Below are 13,021 nucleotides of genomic sequence, written 5' to 3'. Positions count from 1 at the left end.
AAGGTCTAGGCATGGCCGAATGGCCAGCCTCCCAAAGAGGGTTCAATCATCAAAACATGATTCAAAGATGATCAAAAGATGAATTGAAAGATGAAAATACAATAGCAAAAGGTCCTATTTATAGAAAACTAGTAGCCTAGGGTTACAGAAATAGGTAATTAAATCAAAAATCTTCTTCCGGGCCCACTTGGTGTGTGCTTGGGCTGAGCATTGAAGCTTTCACATGTAGAGACTTTTCTTGGAGTTAAACGCCAGCTTTTGTGCCAGTTTGGGCGTTTAACTCCAGATTTTATGCTAGTTCTGGCGTTTTGACGCCAGAATTTCTATGCTGACATGGAATGCCAGTTTGGGCCATTAAATCTTGGGAAAAGTATGGACTATTATATATTGCTAGAAAGACCAGGATGTCTACTTTCCAACACAATTGAGAGCGTGCCAATTGGGTCTCTGTAGCTCTAGAAAATCTACTTCGAGTGCAGGGAGGTCAAAATCCAACAGCATCTGCAGTCCTTTTTCAGCCTCTGAATCAGATTTTTGCTCAGGTCCCTCAATTTCAGCTAGAAAATACCTAAAATCACAAAAAAACACACAAACTCATAGTAAAGTCCAGAAATGTGATTTTTATTTAAAAACTAATAAAAATATAATAAAAACTAACTAAAACATAATAAAAACATACTAAAAATAATGCCAAAAAGCATATAAATTATCTGCTCATCACTTGGGGACAAGCAACAATTTAAGTTTGGTGTTGTGATGAGTGGATAATCTATACCCATTTTGGCATTGTTTTTGCATAGTTTTTAGTTTGTTTTAATTACTTTTTATTATATTTTTATTTGTTTTTATTCAAAAATCACATTTCTGGACTTTACTATGAGTTTGTATATTTTTCTGTGATTTCAGGTATTTTCTGGCTGAAATTGAGGGACCTGAACAAAAATCTGATTCAGAGGCTGGAAAAGGACTGCAGATGTTGTTAGATTCTGACCCTCCTGCACTCAAAGTGGATTTTCTGGAACTACAGAAGCCCAATTGGCGCGCTCTCAATTGCGTTGGAGAGTAGACATCCTGGGCTTTCCAGAAATATATAATAGTCCACATTTTGTCCGAGATTTGATGGCCCAAACTGGCGTTCAAAGACAGCCTAAAACATCTTGGCGTAAAACGCCCAAACTGGCACCAGAATTGGAGTTAAACGCCCAAACTGGCACCAAAGCTGGCGTTTAACTCCAGGAACAGCCTATGCATGAAAAAGCTTCAATTCTCAGCCCAGGCACACACCAAGTAGGCCCCAGAAGTGGATTTCTGCACTATCTGCACTTAGTTACTCATTTTCTGTAATCCCTAGGAACTAGTTTAGTATAAATAGCACTTTTTACTATTGTATTAGAGGACTTTTGGATTTTATGCTATCATAGACCATTGTTCACGTTTGGAGGCTGGCCTCACGGCCATGCCTAGACCTCTTTTCACTTATGTATTTTCTACGGTGGAGTTTCTACACCCCATAGATTAAGGTATGGAGCTCTACTGTTCTTCATGAATTAATGCAATTACTACTATTTTCTATTCAATTCACACCTACTTCTTCTCCAAGATATACTCTCGTACTTAATTCAGTTAAGTCAGAATGAAGGGGTGACCCGTGACAAACACCCAATCTTCGTTACTCGCTTAGCCAAGATCCGCGTGCCTGACAACCACAAAGCGGTCTACATGATGTTCAACGTAGTCATTGGACGACAGCTGGAGTATATTCTCTTGGATATCTAATACACGGACCGAGTTCATGAGATTAGTATCTTCGTGGTATAGGCTAGAATTATTGGCAGCCATTCCTGGGATCCGGAAAGTCTAAACCTTGTATGTGGTATTCTGAGTAGGATCCGGGAAGGGATGACTGTGACGAGCTTCAAACCTGCAAATGTTGGGTGCAAGTGACAGTGTGCAAAAGGATCAATGGATTCTATTCCGACGCTAGCGGGAACCGACAGATGATTAGCCATGCGGTAGCTGTACTTGGTATTTTTCATCCGAGACGAGAAATCCGACAGTTGATTAACCGTGCAGAAACCGTAGAGGACCATTTTCACTGAGCAGATCTTACAGCTTTCCATGGAAGGAAGTAACGCATGGTTGAAAGGAGGCAGAAGGAAAGCAGAGGTTCAGAAGCAACAAAGCATCTCCAGACGCTTATCTGAAACTCCCACTAATGAATTATATAAGTAACTTTATCTTATTTTATGTTTTATTTATATTTTAATTATCAAAACCTCATAACCAATTGAATCCGCCTGACTGAGATTTACAAGGATGACCATAGCTTGCTTCAAGGCAACAATCTCGGTGGGATCGACCCTTACTCACGTAAAGTTTATTACTTGGACGACCTAGTGCACTTGCTGGTCAGCTGTACAGAGTTTTGAGGAAAGTGTGAGATCACGATTCCGTGTACCAATCCTTATACTTTTTTTCTTTTCAATTGAGTTCCTACACTACTTTTAATTTTATAATTAGATCCTTTTATATAAAAATATTAAAATTAACAAAATAATTTTCTCAAAAATATGTGATCAAAGATCTAATTATGTTCTTAATACTAGATATCTTCAATTTGTGGAAAAATATTTAGTTGACTTTAATATTTTTTATACTAGAAAGGATCTAATTACGAAATTAAAAACAATGTAGGGACCCAATTAAAAAGAGAAAAAAGTGTAAGGACCTAATTAAAAATTTGGTGAAACTATAGGGACCAACACAGTAATTAAACCTATTTTGAACTAGATAGTCGCTAACGCGTGTAAGTATGCTCAACTAGAATTTGAAAGTCTCTGCTAGAGTTTGTGTGCCAACTAAGGCTAGAGAGTTTTTGACTTGTGAGAATGTTTTCTAAGGTTCCGTTTAGTTCATGTATAGGATGAAACATAGACAAAAAGACACAAAGCACAGACATTAAAGACATAGACATAAAATATTTGTATTTATATAAAGTCAAAATAATGAATAAGACACACAAATATTTAGAAAAGATTGAATTACCCTTCATTCAACCACAAGTTTTACCACCACCACTATACACCCATCACTCTAAACACTGCATGTCATCACCATTGAATTTTTATTTCTTTCAGTATTTTTTATTTCTTCTAATATCATCTCAAATTATCATTCAAATACTAAATATACAATTTTTCTTGAAAAAAAATAGAAAATCAAAGTCCAGAATTTATCAAAGATTAATCAAAATTCAAATAAATAAAATCTTAAATGTGCAATTTTTTTCTTGAAAAAAAATAGCAGAACAAATTTGGTTGTATAATCTAAAAGAGAAAGAGAAAAAAGAAAAGTTTGGGGAGATAAGAGGACAAAGTTTAAAAATTTAAAAATTTAATAAGGATAAAAAGTAAAAAATTAATGTCTCACAAGTTGTGTCTCAGTGTCACATCATATTGGAGGTACACAAATTTAGAGTCTTCGTGTCCATCCGTGTCCTCCCATGATGTCCTTCGAAAATATGTGTCTCACCAAACCAAACAGCAGATATGTGTCACCGTGACATCAACCAAATGCTTTTGAGAGTGAGAAACTATAATGCACGGACACTGACACGAACACGACACGATATAGGACACGCAGACACATGAATTTAAAATTCTTAAATACACGGGAACACGGTATATATATAAAATCCTTAACTGTTTACTCATACTATTTTCACCAACCGTTCATTACTTGCTTGCTTAAATTCTCTGATTTATTGTTTTATGATACTGGAACAGAAATACTCAATTTAACTTGTCTGATTAGTCTAATCACTCAACTATTGTTGCTCAGTCCATTAATTCTCGTGGGATCGACACTCACTCACCTGAGTTATTACTTGGTATGTGATGAATCCACATTTCATGGTATTTATTTGCTCTATTTGGGTGGATTTCATCAACTTTTCTTGCACTTATTCATTGAAATAGCATAGTTTCATGATTTTTTCCTAAATTGTGCGTGAAAGTGAAAACATGCTTTTTAGGCCTTTTAATTGCTAAATTTTATCCACTTTAATTTCGTATGATGCTTTGATGTGTTTGCTAAGTGATTTCAGGTTTCCAAGGCACGTATGGGTTGAAGAAGTGAGGAAAAGAGCATGCAAAAAGGAAGAAACCATGAAGAAATGGAGTTTGGAAGTTTCAGCACGCGTGCGTACGCACAACGAAGATTTGCGAACAACGCGTACGCGTGACCCACGCGTATGCATGGATGGAATTTTCGCCAGGCGACGCATACGCGTGACCTACGCGTACGCGTGACCTGAGTTATGTCAGCTCATTAATTGCAAATCGCTGGGGGCAAATTCTAGGCCTCCAAAACCCAGTCCAACTCATTTATGAAGCTATTTCAACCCCAATTCAACTGAAAACAAGGAGGAGCAATTAGGGTTACCTTTTACCATGTTTTAGTGTAGTTCTCTAGAGAGAGAAGCTCCCTCCTCTCTCTAGAATTAGGGTTTTTAGCTTAGTTCCCTTTTAATTTCAGCACTTTAATTCTTGTTTTAATGTAGTTTCATTTATGTTTCTATGCTTTGTTGTCTTTATCTTCTTCATCTCTTTTGCTATTTTCTCTTTTATGTTTTCATGTCATTTATTGCTTTCCTTAGTTGTTATTGCTATTTTCTTGCTTTTGGTAGCTAGACTTTATTTTTAATGCATTTTAATATTATTTTATTCTCATGCACACCAAGTGTTTGATAAAATGCTTGGCTTAGTTTTTACATAGTTTTTCTCCACTCTTGGTTTGAAATTGATGACTTTGGTGATCCTTGAGTTATTGATGTCCATTCTTGTTTGATATATTAGAGTAGTTAGTTGATTTGGTCTCCCTTGATTCTATGTGAGCCCTTAGTATTGACATAGGACTTAGGGATTGAAATCAACTATGCCTATTTGAGTTATCTTCGATGTAACATTGACTAAGTAGGATTAACTCTTCATAATCATCATGTGTTTGTGGTCAATGGCTACGATAGGTAACCTTAGCTCTCAATTGCTTGCCAAGAGGTTTTCTTGCACTTTAAGTTTCCTTTCCTTGCATTTTATTGCTTTGAATTTTATTTCTTTGACTTTTAATTCCTTGCATGTTTATTTAATTTCTTTGATGTTTAATTTCTTGCATGTTTAATTTTCACACTCTTGGTTGAGAAATTGGGTGTTTGGGTGGAATTGAGTTGTGGATGTCCATTCTGCATTGTGTGATAATGCTTAATTGGTTTGGTTTCCATTGACGCTAGTTTTTCACTAAGTAATTAGTGAGTTGACTAGGACTTATGGATTGAGATCAATTACGCCTTTTGACTAATTCTCAAGGAGGATTGACTGATATAGATTGATTCCACACAATTGCCATGTTTGTGGTCCATAACTAGGATAGAAATCCTAAATTCCCCAATTCTTGCCAAGAGTTGCCATTTACATTCCTTGCATGTCCATTACTTTCTGCTATTTACATTTCTCACTTTCATTCCCAATTCTCCATGCTCTCTCATAGCCAATGACATGTACATTTTATTGCAACTCCTAGGGAAGAGCGACCCGGGTGTTAAATACTCTCGGTTAAAATATTATGTTTTTATTGTGATATCCTTTGGATTGACATTTGATTGATGGCCAATGTGTTAGGTTAGGACTATACTTACAACGCCAATTCCATATTTTGATAATCGAATTCCTAGCCCATGCAAATCGGCAATCATCAGTATGACCCGATGCACTTACTGGTTAGTTTGTAGTATTCAAAATTTGCATCAAGTTTTTGTCACCCATGTGACCGGCGGGATTGAGATCACCTGGCGCCACCATCGTCGTCGTGAGGTATGCGCCACCGTCATCGTCCTCTCCACAAAGCCACTACATTAGAGAGGGACGCCGTTGAGGAGAGAGAAGGACCTCGCATGAGAGGAGCTCATCGTTGCCGCTGCATGCATCGCCATCGTTCGCACACTCTGTCGCCGCTACTGGAGATGTGGTCGCTGAGCCTCTGGTTGTCGGGAAACAATGTTGTCAGTGCCGGAGGTTGCTGTCAGAGCTACTGTTCCATTCTGTCATTCTTTATTATAGTAAGATGTTTCCACTCCAAAAATCTTGCTATACTTGTTCTGATTATCTGTTGTTAAGAGTTTTAAGGTATGCACGTTGTAGGATTAATTTACTGAGACTTTATACGGTGAATGTTGCCGCTGTTACAACTACTGGGTCAGTTCGGAGTTGCTGCTGCGTCGTTCTGTCATTACAGTAGGTATCTCTGTCTCGGAACTCTCACTGTTAGTATCGTGTTATATGTTATTAAGGATTTTGCGACATTGATATTTTAGGATTGAGTTATCGAGGTTGCATGTTGCGATTAAAGTGGCTGCTATTGTTGCAAAAGTAAACAGAGCCGTGGATGTAGCTGCTGCTGTTGTGGGCCGAGGGAAAAAGGGATTTACTACGTTTAATTATGAAAATTTTGGCTAATTGAGGTAGGAGATTATTTTAAAATTAAAAATGTTTTGGGCTTAAATACCTGATGAGTTTAGTGAATTAATGAAATGAATGAATGCCTATGATTCAAATGATTTTCTTCTGTAGTTGAGGTTGTGGCTAATTTTGTTATTAATATTTCAATTTTTGAATCTCTGGTGAAAATGATTGAATATGTCAATTTTGAACTTTTATTTTAAATTGGTATTGATTGATTCTAAATGTTGGATTCGAAAATGTTAAATTGAAATGCTGATTTTGTTGGGTTGAGGTTGAATAGAGAGAACCCGTGAAGGGTGAAAAATCTCTGGTTTTTAGGGGAGGTTCTGTCGAAATTTTTGTAAAAATTTAAAGAGTTTTGGAAGTTTGGTTTAAACGAGAAATGAGTTCCCTGATTTTAGTTTGTGAAAATGATTTATGATTTAACCTATATAATTTTAAATAATGACAAAATGAGATTTAATTAATTAATTGAAGTTTTAAAAAGACAAATTACTTTATCAAACTACGGGTATGGGTTTAGGAAGTGTGAGAGGAAATACTGTTAATAGAGTTAGGTGATGGACTTAAAGGAAAAAGAGATATTTGGGAAAGGATGTAGTTGAGTTTTGATTTATAAGAATTCTTGTGATAATGATTGCGAATTTTGGGAGTATTATATTGAAATTGAGGATTTAGAGAAGTTTGGCTTGTCGATCTATAATGTGACTAATTAGAGAAATTATTTAATGAGATTGAACAGGTTATGCCGTGTTTGAGTTAGATTGTTTTTTGGCTATGAAAGATTATGTTTTATTTTGAGTTAGTGTACAACCTTTACCTCGAGGTTAGGGTGTTGTATTTAAAGACCTCATAGCCGCAAGCCGTATGTAACTGCCCAAGCCTCACCCAGTGAATGATAGAGGTATAGAGTAGGATTTTAGTAGAGTTGTTGATGAGTATGTTGAGAGTTGTGATTGAAATTGAAATAAGTAAATATTGAGATTATAATGAATGAGGTGATGATAGTGATGATGAGAATAATGATGAATTTGAGATTTAATGAGATATGAATGGATGAATGATGATGACATTGAGAACGATGAATTAAAATTATTTTGTTTGTATAATTGAGACATTGTTGACCCTCTATCGCAAGATGTGACCAGACACTTTAACTTTCCGGGTTCCCCCATGTGCATGCATATACATACATACATACATACATACATACATACATACATACATACATACATATATATATATATATATATATATATATATATGAATTTGAGCTTGGGTTAACTCACCTATGGATAAATTGAGCTTTGGATTTTTTCCATGGATATTATTGAGCTTAGGGATGCGCACATAAAGGGACTGTCCACGGTTAGCTACCAGGATATGTCGAGTTGGCTATATAACCGACAGATGATATCATCAGTCATAGCACATGCATGCATTATGCGCATTTGTACTGTTTTGCTTGAGTGTGCATCATTTTGGTTTGCCTAATTGGTTAACTATGCTTATCTGCTACTTGCTCTACTTGCTGTATCTATATTCTATCTGTAATTTCTTTATTTGATTTGTAAGTGTATGTTTATCTAAGAGACCCTCTTTGGTGGAGGCATGATGAGGGTGGTTTCTGATATGTGGTGATGAAGGTTAAGGTCGGGTGCACTATGTGTTGCTTTATTATTCTAATTTATGAATTGGTTGGATAGGAGTGAGCGATGTCAGTTGGGTAGGAAGCCCTTAAGCACATCTTTGGTCCTTTTTCATTTCTTTAAACTATTCACTTTACTGGTTTGTAAACTAAAGGAGTTATTTCACAACTTTTCAAAGTAGTTTTTTCCATAAAGCTTTTTCAAAAGGTTATTTCAAGGATAAACTATTTTTATAATGAAATTAATTCCATTTGCAAGTATTTGTTTGCTTTGATGGTATTTTCTTCCCTGTTAAGAACCTGCGAGGACGATGTTCTTACTCCCCTACAGAATTTCTTTTTAGTGGCATGTTCAGGAAGCTTTAGTGCGAAGTCACGACCGAACTATGAAACTTATGTATATATGTGTTTTCATTTCTATATTTGGTTTAGTCTTAGATTTTATTTTTCCCTCATCATTTATTGTTTTAGTTTTTTAGATGGGTAGGACTTGTATTTGAGAAATTTTAATAAGTCTATGTATTTATTATTATATGGATATAATTACGTGATTAAGTGGTTTAAAATAAATACTTTTCAAGTTCTTAAGTAAAAATTCAGTTTATTTTCGTGAAGGCTCAATATTAAATAAATATAGTACGAAATCAAAGGAGTAGAGATAGGTAATGCCTAGACATTTAGTGCGATCATGAGGTGCTAAAAGTTAGGATGTTATATCCAGCGGTATTAGAAAGCCAACTTCCAGAGCTAATCCAACGATATATAATAGTCCATGCTTTCTCTCTAGCATCACGGTACTAAACGCCGCAACATTGGTGTCCAGCGCCAAACCACATCCAACACCAAAACGGAAGTCATGCGTACGCATGACACCCAATTTGTGTCCCACATGAGAATTCAGCCATGGGGTGCCTGGAAGTAAAACAGAAGCTAAATGAAGGCACGTTTAACATGGAATTCTTCACGTGCCATGGCTGGACCAAACAGAGGCCTGATTTAAGAGAATTGTTATGTCGGTATAGAATTTCACACAAAATGAATTCTCGTTGCAAGTATAGTTCTACACCAACAAACAATCCTCCCAATAAAAAATTTTGGTTTTGTCACATGTACAAACCCCAATGAATTTTTAACCGAAGTATTTAGACTCCGGGTCGTCTCACAAGGAATTACAATGAAGTGCTCAATTATTGGCTATGAATATATTTTGGTGTTTTTGGGATAAGAGACATGAAATATAAATAGCAATGAAAATAAACTAACAACTAACAAAGCTCTTGGCTAGATATGAGAACTAGATGTCCCATCCTAGTTATCCTCCCCAATTGTGACCACAAATTATCCATTACTACCACTTAGTTAACCTCTAACCATGGAGGAAAGTCAAGTGGATGAATCAACTTGATTCCACAAGTTCTAGCCAACTCCCAAGGGAAAGACTAGCGTTAGTGGTATCCAAATCAATTAGCAACTTCTAATTGTTGATCAATCAAAGGAATTAGATAACTCAAGCGTCACTAATTACTCCACCTAGGCCAAGAGGAATAAAATCTACACCAACTTGGAAGGCAAAAAAGGAGAGCATGGTAAAAGTGCAAGAATAATAAATCTACCAACTATCAATTGCAAGGAAAGTAAATTCACAACTCAAATCAACAATTAAAAGAACATCAAACATAAATTTCATAAAAGAAAAGATCCAATTCCAACAAGAATTAATGAACATAAAAAAGGTATAAAAGTAAAATTAACACTACAAATCTTGAGAATGAAAGAGTAGAAGCAAGAAATCATAAAGAAAACAAGATGAAAACATGTAATTGAACCTAAATCTAGAAGAAATTAACCTAACCTAATTCTAGAGAGAAGAGGGAGTTTATCTCTCTAGAAACTAACCTACATGATGCTATACTACCAAACAATTGCTCCCCCCTTGCCCAAGCTTGAATTCTACATGAAATAGCATTAGAAATGAGTTGGGTTGGGCCCAAAGTGCTTCAGAAATCGCTGGGGGCGATTTCACTGGCGATTTCACTTTAGTGGGCCACGAGCAGCATCGGCGCGCACGCATACATGGCGTGTGAGCGCCCCTATACGCGAAGCAACATATGACAAATTTTATATCATTTCGAAGCCCCGGATGTTATATTTCCAACGCAACTAAAACTGCCTCATTTGAACCTCTGTAGCTCAAGTTATGGTCATTTGAGTGCGAAGAGGTCAGGCTTGACAGCTTTACGGTTCCTTCATTTCTTCATGAGTTCTCCTACTTTGCATACTTTTCTCCTCACTTCTTCCATCTAATACTTGCGTTAAGAACCTGAAATTACTCAACAAACATATCAAGGCATCGAATGGAATTAAAGTGAATTAAAATCACCAATTTTAGGGCCTAAAAAGCATGTTTTCACATTGAAGCACAAATCAAGGGAGAATTGCAAAACCATGCCATTTCATTGAATAAATGTAAGAAAAGTTGATAAAATCCCCAAAATTAAGTACAAGATAAACTGCAAAATCGGGGTTTATCAAGGCCAATTTGGGGAAATCCTGGAATAAGAATGCTTGCTGTTGCATGGTTACAAGGACCACGTATAACACCCCGTTACCCTAAGCCTTACCTCTACTCGTAAGGCAAAGAATAACAAAGTGCCATGACGGTTCTAAAGCTTATAATATACAATATATGTCCAAAAATATATATAACTAGAAGTCCGATGAAGGAATAAAGCTCAAGGTCGCGTAAAGCGGGAATACAAAACGCGAAGCGTTCACACACGATAATTAAACACGTAAGCACAAACAGGACAAGACATAACACATAAAAACCTTGTAGATAGTTCCAGGATACACAAGGCAATAATCAAATTAACAAGATATATATATATATATATATATATATATATATATATATATATATATATATATAAGTATGACATACCAAAAAGAGAACTAGTCATAGCTTGCGGAGTTTAGGCTGGCTAGTCAAACTAAAATACAAAGAGTTTTTGAAGTTTAAAACAGCTTATACAACTTATCTCTCAAATCAAGCCTCTAAGGCCATAAAGTCTAAAACAAAAAGGTGAGAGAAAGTACTACAGCAAAATAATAAAAAATACCAAAAGGAGAACAAAAGATTCTCCGCTCTGTCACCATCCGGCAACTCATCGAGGTGAGTTACGACCTGCATCTGAAAAGCAACAACAACATATGGTATGAGAACCGGAGGTTCTCAATATGGTAACAGTGCCCAATATGCAAGATGTAAGGTTCTGGGACGCCGAAGGCAATCCTAGAACTTCACATCAATACAGAATATTCAAGCCTTAAAAAAATAAATAACTTAAACCATAAACCATAAACAAGGTATCTAAAACATAGGGAATTTCTAACTAATGCTAAACACACCATTGTATCCCACATCCTTTGCCAACCTACCCTCCGTGCGATCCCATCGCCACCGCCTATCTAACCTCCTCAACACCAAACAATCACAGATAATGCACGCAAGTGAAACACAGGTAGTATTCATATATAACAAGTAATTCAAGAAGCAAGTAGGCATATTATACAATTAGGCAAACTCAAGTAATCAAAGCAAACAAGCATATAGAAAATGCATATGATAAATGTCTATCCTATTGGCTGTGATATTACTTGTCGGTCTATAAATGCCAACCCGACGCATCCTTTCGGATGTAGCTTTTCTGCCACTCCCACGGGTATAGTGCCGGGCACACTCTATTGACCCACGGATATAGTACCGGGCACACTCATATGCCTAACCCAAAGATATAGTGCCTGGCACACTCTTGCAGCAGAAAAGGTTATTAATCATAATCCAATCCCAGAGATATAGTGCCCTGCACACTATCGTACTTAACCCAAGTATATAGTACCTGGCACACTCTCAACATTCCACAATATCATCATTCCTTTCTGAGTCCTCAACTTATCATAACCATCATCAATTTTTATTTTCTCAAATTTACTATCAACTATTATTACCTCTCAAGTCCTCGTAGTCATATCCAATATAGTATTTTGCCTGCTCACTCACAACTTCAGGAACCTAAGTCTCCGTCTTCTAACTCATAACCAAAAAATATCTAGTTAAACTCCCATGTGTTATTTTATATATTTCAAAGCATAAAAACAAGCTAAGGGATCTTAAACAAGCATTACGGAAGTTTACAAGCTTGCCGGGAAGGTAAAACAGTTAAAAACAAGGTTTTCTTTAAAAGACAGGGTAGTGTGCGTACGCATAGGGTTTTGTGTACGCACGCACAGGAGGATTTTCAAGACATGTGCGTATGCATAGGGGTGTGCATATGTACAGAAAGTAAAAATTTCCATTCTGCGTACACGAATAGATACGTGCGAACGCCTTCAACATAATGCACCTTTCGGCGTGTGCGTGCGCACCAGAGTGTGCTAGCGCCCCCAAATGTAGGCATCTCCCTGTGTGTGCGTGCGTACGAGAGTGTGCGTATGCACGGTTTCAAAAATTCATAGGGTGTGCATACACACAAGGCTGTGCATACGCACAAGTCAAAGTATAGCCACTGTTCAGAGCACGCGCACAGTAGTGTGCGTGCGCACACAAACCAAAAATCACAAATTCTGCAACATCACAGAATTCAGATTTCTGGCACCAACTTCTGACGATCATATCTTTCTTTACAAAATTCTGATTTCTATAAAATCTATACCATTTTAAAGCTCTTTAAATTATCTTTAATTTGATACAAAAATTATTCAATTTCAAAAACCGTAGCTCAAGATATGATCTGTCAAAGTTCACCAAAAAATTTATTTTTACCAAAAATCTCTAAACCTCAAGTTTAACCAACTCTCA

The sequence above is a fragment of the Arachis ipaensis genome, chromosome B7 (genome assembly GCF_059453495.1).
Source record: "Arachis ipaensis isolate K30076 ecotype BB chromosome B7, ASM5945349v1, whole genome shotgun sequence".
In the NCBI taxonomy this organism is placed as follows: Eukaryota; Viridiplantae; Streptophyta; class Magnoliopsida; order Fabales; family Fabaceae; genus Arachis; species Arachis ipaensis.
Note: the sequence above shows the minus strand (reverse complement) of the source record.